Here is a 12,057-nt window from a genome sequence, read left to right as displayed (position 1 = left end):
CTTCCCAGCCCCATTGCCCCTTTTGTCATTTGGAATGGAACAGAATACTGAATAGGAAACCCCTTTGACAAGTTGCCCTCCACGAACCACCATTGCAACTTTAGAATTATCTGAGAAGTTACAGGAATCAAGATCTTGAAGTCTAGTGTGCTTGGGTACCAAGAACTGAGCATGTGATTCACCAAGGGATTGAGGTGAAAGCAAGCACATGAAACCACAGCTGTCGAGGCTACCATCAGTCCTTGCACTTGCAATCAAGTTCCTATTGTTGATGTGGGCTGAGTGAGGCGTTACGTGAGTGGCAGTTTATCAACACATTATGAGGAGACGGGGAACACTTGACCCAGGTGAGTGTTAAATTGGGCACCTCTCATAATGGCTGCATGTCAGACTTCTGAAAATGTACACAATTTCCAGATCTTTAAGGACCTTCAGGGCCAGGATACATCCTCGTAAACCTGTAAGAAAGAGGCAGTGGACAACAACCAGTCATTGAGATACAGAAAAATAGAAACACCAGACAGTAACACAGAAGCAATAACTGGGGCAAGTACCTTGGTGAAAGCCCTGGAAGATGTTGAGAGACCAAACAGCAGGGTTTGGAATTGGAAATGATAGTTTCCCAGCACAAACCAAAGGTACTGCTGGCTGGATGGATGAATCAGGACATGGAAGTACGCATCCTGGAGGTCACATCGTCCCAAGATAATCCTCTTGAGAGATCACTGGAATGACTGTCTGTAAATGAATCGTCTTGAACGTTTCCTCTAGGACATACTTGCTCATGCTCTTTAAATCCAGACCTGGTCTCTATCTCCCTTCTGCTTTAGGTACAAGGAACCCGGACTGCTTCTTTCTTTTCCAGAAAGACCTGGATGCCGAGAAGCTTTGCTTGAGACTTTGGCTGAACCTTGGGAAATGCAGCAGATTTGAACTGATCCTAAGGGGGATCCAAAATGCAAGCCGTTCACTGGAGATAAAATCGACTTAACCTTCCCCCAACTTGCGGATAATCATTTTTGATACTGCGCTTTAATGTTGGTGGGTTGGGTTTCATTTCCAAACACGGTCCTCCGACTTCAGGTCCAGCCCTGAAAGGAATGATTATCCTGGTAGTTCAGTCCCAAGAGTTTGCAAAGGAATGACTTTTTATGGACACCAGTTTGAAGGGCTTTATGATTTTCTGCTCTTCTGCCGCCTTCTGAAAAATGTCATCAAGTTTAGCTCCATATAGTTTTGGTCCTGTAAAGGACAGTTTCTGGATGAGGGTACACTGACTTTATTCCAACTTTCATGCCTCTATCCACAAGGATGTAGGACCTGCCACAGTAGCTCCTGTGAGACACACCAGCGGCCCAAAGATTGTCAAAAGTCACATTGGAAAGAAAACAGGAGCAGGAGATATATAAACACGCCGTACTGTGTAAGCTGGCGCGTGCATATCTCCTGTGTTTATTTAGCGAGAAAGCCAAGACAGGGGATGTGCACGTGTACGGCTGGCGCCGCATTTACGCGCCTCCTGCTTACTTATGCAACGTGCATAAGGAAGCAGAAGGCGTGAAAACGCGGCACCAGACGTACACGTTCACATCCTCTGTCCTGCAAGTTAATCTAACGCCGTCGTATGCATTCACGAACGTGTTCACAATTGCAATCCTTAGCAAGTCGACAACAATAGATCTCGCTAGCGACAGCGCTTGGCGCTGCGTCGCTAGGCGAGACCTAAAAACAGGGTATTCTGTTGGAGGGAAGGGCATAAATCGGGTTCTATAGAAGAGTTCTATAGTACCAAGGTCTCTGACCGTGCGCATGGTGAAATCTCTCTGTGAAAGGTGAAGACACCTCATTCTATTATTACCTGGATGAGATAACGAGGTAATGGGGGATAAGATAAAGCAAACGCAGAAAAGGTGGAGCAAGAAGGGGACAGAGTGAAGGTACAGCTAATAGGGACGAAAGAGCCAAAAATTGGGAAATCGAGTGAGAAATTATTACCACAGAAGGGGGGGCCAGGAAATGTGTAACAGAGGGCTGAAAGTAAAGAAGAGAGAGAAGAAAAGGGAAGGACGAGAGTGCAAGAAAATAAAGTGTATGGGACAGCAAGAAAGGGGAGTAGATGGCAGAGAAGAGAAAGGAAAGATGAAAAATTAATGGAGAGAAGTGTGAGAAAGGGAATAGTAAGAAAAGAGAGTGGGTGCGAGAAAGGAGGCAAAGTGGGGATGAATAGTGGGGAGAGTTACACCGGTTGTAGTTCTCGCAGCCAATGCTGTTAAACACATGTGCTCCATTGAGCTCCGAAGTTAATCTTTAGGCTGGATCCCTACATGTTCATGTCAACATAGAAGCTAAAAAAGTTGATGTGTTCAGCCCGACGCCTTATCATTTTTCCTCTGCTAGGCAGGAGCAACCATTATAAGAATAAAAGGATGTAGCAGAACATCACTAGGGGTGAAATGTATCTACATTATCTGAAGCTGCACTCAGTAAAGGACTGCGCTTTCACCCAGTACCCAGGGTTCGACACACCACTCTTACACTTGTATTACAACATGGAGATGGACTTCACGATTGTGCAGGTCTGAAGGAGAACAGCAGCAAACATTGCTTCCTCTTGCCTGCTGTACATCAGCACCCCTTACTTGTTTTCTCCTTGCATTTGCATAAATTGTTGTAAATTTTCAGGAGGCATGGGACACTAACTCAAGTCTGAGCTCTCAACATAGTTCTGTTTGCTACAAACCACACCACTTACCCTCTTTGCTAAATCCAGGCTGGTCTTGTTGGGAAAGAGAGGTAAGTGAGTGACCTTAAATATGCACAGAAGGATGTTAATCCGTTTAGAGGACATTTCTGCACTGGTACCTTCCGTAAAAGGGAGTCATTTCTGTATTTTAACTCGTTACAGGAAAGAATGGTTCTGTTCTTCTTGCAAGAAAGTGCCATCAATAGTGTCATACTTACGGCATTGAAATGCCACACATAAACACGCTGAAAACATGAAAATGTCACACATGAACAAACAGAAAACGTGGCAGGCAGTGTGGAGAAACTACTACATTTGTGGTACACTATAAATGTTTAACACTCGCATCCCAATGTTCATATAGCTCCACAATATCTAAAAAGGACTGGAGACGTTCCCTCTATGGTGTATGTTAAACAAACAAAAACAACAAAAAACACAATTTCACCAACCTGGTTCAAGCCTTTTGCATGTTGCCATGTCTGACCACACATGTATGCATGAACCCATACATGCCCACATACAAAGGCACACACAGACACTTGTTTGCAGTTGGAAAAGCCCAAGAGTAGTGCAGACTCCTTCAATAAGAGCATGGGAAGAAGGGGGGATTGGGCACAACCATTTATAGTCTGAGGGGCCATTTGACTATTTTTAACATAGCCTCATTCTGAGCACTATTTCATCCAAAATTAAATCACACACAAAGGTGAGCAATTGCATTAAATCACAAAGCAAAGTGAAATTATCCATTGTAACAAACGTGTGGCCCTATCTGAATGTAGCTGTGCCATGCCCATTCTGTTCAATGGCTATCAAAACCCAAGCAAGACTCCCATCTCAGAGCTGTCAGTTGCCTCAAGCAAAACACAGCTTTACTATAAAAGGCTTAATTTATCAAAGCAAGTGCTGGTAAACCATCTTTTTCAAATGGATTCCATGTCAACAGGGCTCCCAAGTGACTGGGGTTTTTGATTCTCTCTTGGGTCAATGAGCTTGCTTGGTATAAGAGGTAATACCTATCCACCCTCTTCTGTCAAAAGATGGGTCCCCCTTAGACACACAATGATTCCCCACTCTCATTAGCTTTGATTGTGGCGACTAAACACATGCACTTGGTAGCTTCAACACGCTCCACAAAGAAACAGCTATCTAAAACATTGGAGACTCTCTGGGAACCGTTCCCATGCGTGCAAATTTGCACTGATATACTCCTGAAGTCATTGTGTGCATGAAAATCAAACACTTATGTCCCTTGAGTGCTCATTTGTACATCCAAAACCTAATGATTCTAAGAATCCTCCATCGTGTGTACTCTACACGTCTGATTTTAAGGCACCCATCACTCACCTCCAGTATGGTGTTCCATTAGCTTTTTAATGTTATGAAGCACTGGACATTCGCGAGCGCATAATCAGGGACCCACTTTAATAAATAGATCCCTTTGACATTGATCCCATAGATAAAACGGAACGTGCCTCCCCAAGATGGCGACTGAGGTTGACATTCTAGTGTGTCGCTCTAAGTCCAGTCCCTACACTTGCTCGACGCGGCCGTGTTCAAAAGTCCCTTCCCTCGTAGGGCTCACTTCCCTCCAAGGAAGCACACCGGGGTAGGTCTCACGGCGGATGCCACTATGCGTCCGAGTAAGTATGAATCAGCGTCTTTGATACTACAGTTGAACCACAGTAAGGCGCTTGCAGAGTTTAAAGAAGACAATAGGTCTTCGGGGGATAGGGGGGGGCACAACACCCTTATGAATTTTGGGCCAGGTGTAGAAGTAGGGGATTTGGGAATTTCTTATTCACCAGGAAATCTGCCTCATTTTTGGAACCACCTTTGACTTTCGGCTGAGGTAACAATGCTGGTGATGTGGGTCAGAAGACAATTGGTGAGGTCTTTTACAATTGGTGTATAGTACTGTTGATCTGACAGCTGGCGAAGGCATTCATTTTTTAAGTCCATGGTAAACATGATCACAATGGCAACCCCTTTATCTGTCTACTTTATCGTAATGGTCATGTCATTGGCCAGAGATTGAATTGCCCTAGACTCTGTATTCCTTAAGTTGCGAAACAAATTATTTTTAAGACTCTTGTTAGCCTCCTTAAGAACTTGCTCTTAAAGAGTTCATTAGGGACATACTTGAGTTAGGGGTAAATGTTGAAGATTATGTAAACCTAAGTCTGATGTTTCTTGTCTGGTTTACCTGCAAAGAAAGACTTGAGTCGTAATTTGCGAAAAAACTTGTGTCGTTCACAATTTGTTCTGAATTTGTCCATTTTAGGCATGGGTACAAAATCCAATCCTTTTCTCAAGGCCTTTTTTCTGTTTCTGTGAGGGTTCTGGAAGACAGATTGACTATGAGTTTTTCTTCCCCGTGTGACCCCTGAGTCACACGGGGAAGGCGGCGGTGGTTCCTGCCACTGAACTCGTTTCTGATGTTGGCCCCCCCGTTTTATTCCTCTGACCCAACCTCTGCCTAAAAATTGTGGGTTGTAAGGAGGGAAGAGTTGTTGTGGACCTTGTGGTAACATGGGATATTGCCAAATAGGGAGCCCTTGGAACGGGGCCATTCCATACCCGAACATAGCCGGTGGGGAACCTCTTCTTCCTAAATTGCTCTCCCAGCTATCTGAGCTTGTATTGCTGCTATTTGAGGAGTTTCTCCTTCTGAAGGGCTGACTTTCATTGGACGATATGTCGCCACCTGTCAGTTGGAATTCCTATTTAAGGTAGGGGTAAACATTTTCTTTACTAAACTTCTTAATATCTTTTTGAAACGTAGTTATTTTTCTGTTCCATGAGAAAATCCTTTTGTTCAGTGCTTTTGCTGTTTATTTTAGCCAGCTTGTTTTTTAAAGCTGAAATTAAGATACTAGATTTTAGGGCACCCTCAGCATTTGTTATCTTTATGATAAGGTCATAAGCTAACCATTTCGCAGTCTTAATTATAAGGACCTCTGGCAATTTCCATGCTACCAGGAACCATTCTTCCTCAAATGTGGCTTACTCCAAGAAGATACGTGGGACGCTGGCAACTATTAATCCATTGGGAGAAATGTTTGCCCTCAAGTACTCCATCTTTATCACACAGTGGATTGTGTAATTTTTATAATTTGTTTCTTCGTCGCAAATATAGTGTTCCAGTCATCTTTTTGGCTGTTTGATGGAATAGAGCCGTCTGTTCCTAATAATGAGGGTGTCTTGAGAATTTCAGACACCATGTCATCATCAAAACATAGGCCTTGGTTGGTCTCCATAGTAAGCTAAGGGATGGTGTTGGAACTGAAAATGTTATTGTCCTATTGCTCATACTTCGTTCTGTATTAAGTTAGCATTCATGGCACCATTTTATTAGTAGCCGCCATTTTGTTCTATGATCGAAGCTAAGCTTCTGCCTCATACTGCTTGCCTCAGCAGAAAACTGCCTCGATGCATCATTAGTTTGTATTTCTCCACGGCTGAGTTCCGTTGCACTAATGAATTTACTCTCTGTTATGGCATACCTTTGCTTTAAGATAGGCTCATTCCCACCTTCTAGAATGGCGGGCACGGGCAGAGTAGCATGTACCCAGTCCCAGAACCGTAGCTCATCCTTCTGTGCCTCCTTTGTTTGCTAGTGCCTGGACTCGAATTTTCCAGCCTGGGCGTGTTCTTAGGGAAATGGAAATGTATAATATCTGATGTCATGTTGGGGGGAGGCAGTCCCTCGGCAGCCATCTCAGAAAGCTAGTCAGACTGGGCTCCACTGCAGTGCAATGCTAATAAATAATTTTGATTTATATTCTCTACTGTCTGACCGACTCTTCATTTGGTTTGGAAGGCCGAGAGGTGGTCATGAGTTGGCGCGAACAGGGACTCCATCGGGCTGACCCATCCTTGCCCGCGGACGGGTGAGGAGGAGGGGTCCACGTCGGGTCAGATGGGCGGATCAGGGATCCCTGCATGATAGAGCCTAGCACTTGCAGCTGCCCTGCCTGTCTGAACGGGCGGTGCCTCGCCCAGTGGTTGTCCCAACTGGGGTCTTGAGAAGGCAAAACCCTTGGATCTGACCGCTTGGTCCGAAGAGTCGGCAGTGGAGAATACATTTGTTCGACCTGTGTCCATCAGGTGAGTTTGCTTTGGTTGTTTGTGAATACGGCGCCCTTATGAATAATATTTGGTATGGTCTGCGGACCATTTGATTGCACTTGGTAGGTCTGCGGAACGATTTGGGTACAGAGTGTCTGCGGATGCTCTGGCAGGCAACATAATGGGTTTGGCTTGCTTTTGAAAATGCCTGGGATTTGGCAGGTATTTGGTTTTATGGTGTCGACTCTGATTTGTTTCTTGGTGCAGTCTGAGGACTGACCTTTGGGTTTCCTTGTTTGATACGGTCTGAGGACCAATCTTTCGAAAGATATCTGCTGACTATTCGTCTGGCACGAATAGTGACCTTGCTTCCTTTTAAGATGCCCTGCTGGAGCGAGTTGTGTTGTTTGGTGTGTCGTTGTTGTTCCGCTGATGCTTGTTTGGAAGAGAGGCAGCCTGCGCATCCGGAAGTCACCTCGAACTTCGATGTGGATGTTAAGCATGGCCTTGGCCCTATTATGTTTAGTACACAATGGCGCAAATATAGGAGGGATAATGCCGAGTTGCAGTGGCCACTAACAGGTACCTTTGATGAGCAAAATTTTAATTTCCTGCAGGATGAATTATTTGCAAAACGAAGTAGGCAGTCAATGTTTGATTATCCCCAGGTATGGCAGAAGGAAGCTAAGCAGAGGCGCATGACGGCAGAAAAAGAGGCCAGAAAAGGGAGGATGCAGACTGTGACACAGAAAGTAGTAACGTATGATAGAGAGAAAATAGAGAAGGGTATGGAGTGTGCTGATAGAAAGTTTAGGATGCAATGTGACAAATCCTATGTTGGCCGAGAAGAAGGCTGTACATTTGTAGAGGACCTATTAGATAACCGACCTCCGCCTCCATATGCTCCGCAGAAAATATATCCTGCTGTCCCACAGCCCCAGTCTTCTGCCTCTCCTGCCCCTGCCTCTGGTTCTCCTGCAATTTACCTGACTGCCTCGGCTACAGCGCCTCCTGTTTCTTCTTCGGCTTCACCTGTCATGCCTACAGCGACTGCGGGTCTCCCTGCTACGCATATTGTTCCAACTTCTTCCCTCTCTCCATCGCTTGCACATGTACAGCAGCATGCCCTCAAGCATATGTCGACTACTGATTGGGTTGTGGGAACAGTGTTTCAATGGTGTTGCACCCCAAATTATTTATGACAGCCGGGACCGCGAGTATGCTGCTAACATGGCCACTAACAACGTTTTTAGTAATGTTGCAATGTTGATTGGATACTGAGGCAGGTTGCATCAAAAGAGCCCGCCAACAGTCTCCCAGTTTCCGATGAGGGAAGTATATTCTATTCCACTCTGAGATACCAGAGCTGCAAGATCAGCATGATGCTGTCATAAGACAGTGAGTAGAGGCCTGTTTCCATGAACAATGGGTTTATACTCCTTAGAAAAGAAGTGAGGTTTTGTCTCTTAAGACTCAGTTACCCGACCCTAGGAAAAATCCAACTGCATATTATAAGGAATTAACAGAGGCTGCGTCGTCGACGGTGATGACGTTGGCAGACATTGAGATGTTTTTCGGTTTATTGGTGCCCATTGATATTTGGCGGCAGCTGCATAAACAGGACCATGTTGTGGAGTTGAGTGGCACTTAGGATGAGATCAGGGCATGAGATAAAGAGAGGAAGGCTGGTGAGAAGCCTAAGGCTGAGATACTAGCTTTGCCAGGCCAAATTATTACCTACATGCACTCTTTCATTCCACCTAAAAGATTAGATTGGGACAAGTTAACAGCATGTCATCAGAAGAAACACGAAAGTGTATCTGATATTTTTACTAGGTTTGAAGGTGTGTTTTGGGATTTCAGTGGGCAGGACTTGTCGATGGAGGGAGGTGTCTGATTGTTCGTTAATAGATTAGTTACAAACCTGCTTCCCGAGATCGCGACTCGGTTGCAGGCTTCGGAGAGCACTTGGACTACCTCCTCCCCATCAGTGATATTAAGTATGGCACAGTATTATGAGCATAGAGAGACCGAAGAGAAGGAGAAGGTGGAGAAGAAAACTAAGCAGTTGAAGACGAAGGTGTTGATGCAGCAGGTATCTAGAGGGAACAGGAGAGTCTGCACCATTGGTCCGGCCCGACAACTGCCCCGCACTTGCAAAAATGCCGCGCCTATGTGGCCGAATCAGTGTGCTTATTGTAAGGAGGAGGGACACTGGCGCAGTGAGTGCCCAACGTTGTTGCAAAAGGTTGCGGCCCCTAGAGGACGGGCCTCTCGTGAATGGGGTCATGGAGCAGGTGGTCATTATGGAGGCCAGGAAAATGAGGAACAGCAGGGTCGCTCTGACCGGAACTATTTCGATGACCCTCGGGGACGACAGTACTATCATGATGACTACGATTTGGATGAAGTGACTGGGTTATTTCTTGGTTAGGACAGCCAGGGACAGGGCGAGGGACCATTTTAGATACCTGTTAGATCAGCGCGTACCTTATGTTACTGCTGACTTGCAGGGCTCAGCTAAGCAATTCTTGGTGGATACAGACGCAATAAACAGCACTGTTTCTCATTAACTGTACCCCGGGGCAGCCCTGTCTGGCCATAATAATGTTTCGGTAGGCTTTTCTGGTGTACCGGTTGTGAGCCCCATATCCAAGCTCCTTGCCCTGGCCGTTGGTCCCTTTACTGTTGAATCGCCATTTTTACTGACGTCCAATTGCTGTGAGAATTTGATGGGATTGGATTTGTTGAAGAAGTTGTATGCCACGATTTATTGTTCCCCGGCAGGTGTCTATATGACAATGGGTCCTAATGTGGTTAGTTTCAATCAGTGTTTTTCCAAGGATGCGCCCCTCCCTGCTGAATTCAAAGATGTGCTGCCCACTTTGTGGGCAACAGGCGATAAAGACGTAAGGCTGTTACAGATACCTCCAGTCTCTATTAAGGTCAAGGACAACGCTGTTCTGCCTCATATTCCCGGTACAAAATACCACAAACAGAGGAGCAAGCTCTATTACAGATTATACAGGACTTGATCTAGTCCGGGGTTGTTGAGGAGACGACTGCAAACGTGTGTAATGCCCCATTCTTCCCATTCTTAAGAGGACACCCTCGGGTTCCTCTGCTGATCATCCTGATGTCTATTGATTTGTGATTGCTTTGCAAGAGGTTAGTAAGATCGTGGTCCCTCAGTTCCCAGTTGTCCCCGATATCACCGCCCTTTTGACAATAATTCCTTCCTCTGCAAAGTGCTTTTTTGTTATTGATTTGAAAAACGCCTTCTTTAGTATTCCTATTCATCCAGACAGCAGTCACCTGTTCGGCTTCACCCTGGCTGGCAGAAGTTTTAGATTCTGTCGAGCCCCTCAGGGCTATACTGAAAGTCCTAGCATATATAGTCAAGCTTTAAAAGGCCAATGAGATTCCCTCACACTTCCACCAGGTAATGTATCACTGCAGTACGTGGATGATCTCTTGATCGCTTCCGACACGAAGACGGTTGCAAAGATGCAATGGTTAGATTGTTGCTACATTTGACCCATCACGGACATAAAGTGTCCCTTTCAAAATTCCAATGTTGTTGACAGGAGGTCATCTATCTAGGTCACCTACTATCGAAGGAGGTAAGGAGACTAACACCTAAACGCATTAGTGCTATAGTCAAAATGCCCATCCCTAAGACTCGGCGGGATGTGTGAGCTTACATTGGCATTACTTCGTATTGTCGGCACTGGATCCTTAACTTTTCTTTACTAACAAAACCGCTGCTGCAGCTAACCACTAAAGATGTGCATGAACCCTTGCCTTGAACACCTGAATGTTAACAAGCTTTTGAGCAATTAAAGGTTGCGCTTTGCTCTGCGCCTGTGCTTGGTACGTCTGACTACCAGAAGCCATTTGTATTGTATGTACATGATGCGGCTGGTTGCATGCTCTCTGCCTTGACACAATTCTTTGGAGGTAAGCAGAGACCATGGGCCATATGTAGGTAAATTACATTTACCGATTCTTAAATACCGAATTTTACCGATTCGGTATTTATGAATCGGTAAATGTAATGTAGGTAAAAAAATACCGATCCGGTAAGTGTCGGTATTTTAGAATCGGTATTTACCGATTCGGTAATGGCAACTGGCTTCCCATTCATTCCTATGGGCCTGGAGGCCCACAGGAATGAATGGGAAGCCAGTTGCCATTACCGAATCGGTAAATACCGAATCGGTAATGGGGGAGGCAGTATCATTGGTGTCAGGGTGTCACATTGACACCCTGTTGCACCCCTGAATCGTCCATGTGTGCACATGTGGCGCACATACATGCCCTAAGGGCATGTATGTCTGCCACATTGCACACTTCAAAGTGCACAAAAATGCATTTTTACACCTATTCGTCATTTACCACAAACTTTTAGTTGGTGGTAAATAACGAATCCCCACACCCATGACACACTCCCCCTACATCTCATTTCTGGATTCGGTATTTACCGAATAGGTAAAATTACAGATTCGGTAATTTTACCGATTCGGTAAATTAACGAATCCAGAAATGATCCCCCTACATAGCAAAAGCCTAAATACCGGTCGGTAACGGTATATTTACCGAAAATCGGCCGTTACCGACCGGTATTGGGCTTCCTACATATGGCCCCAAGTGCTTATTTTTCTGCTCTGCTTGGCACCGTCGCGAGAGCCCTCCCGAGCTGTCTAAGAGCGGTCGCGGCTGTGGCTGTCTCTATCCAACAATCGGAAGGGCTCATCCTTGATACCGATCTCACAGTTATGGTGCCTCATACTGTGGATACACTTATGAACAGAACAAAGACACAGCACCTTACGAGTGCACGCCTGACTGGCTATGAGCTCACCCTATTCGCATCACCATCAAAAGATGTGTCACCCTGAACCCAGCCATGTTACTACCCCCCCTTCTGAAAGTGAGGAAACAGACATGCATGATTGTATTTTTCTGACTGAAGACGAGACTAAGGGACGGGTAGACCTGACTGATGTTCCCCAATCTGAACCCCAAGGGGAGCTATATGTCGATGGTTCTTGTTTCAAATTACCGCATGGCACAACAACTGCAGCATATGCCATAACTTCCCTACAAACAGCAGTCGAGACATCACAAGTTCCTTATCAATCAGCCCAAGCTGCAGAGTTAATTGCCCTTCTTCGAGCATGTGAGTTGAGTGAGGGACTGACAGTCAGTATTTATACTGACAGTCAGTACGCCTTTGG

This window comes from Triturus cristatus, chromosome 9 (assembly GCF_964204655.1).
Source record: "Triturus cristatus chromosome 9, aTriCri1.1, whole genome shotgun sequence".
In the NCBI taxonomy this organism is placed as follows: domain Eukaryota; kingdom Metazoa; phylum Chordata; class Amphibia; order Caudata; family Salamandridae; genus Triturus; species Triturus cristatus.
This window is presented reverse-complemented; position numbering follows the sequence as displayed.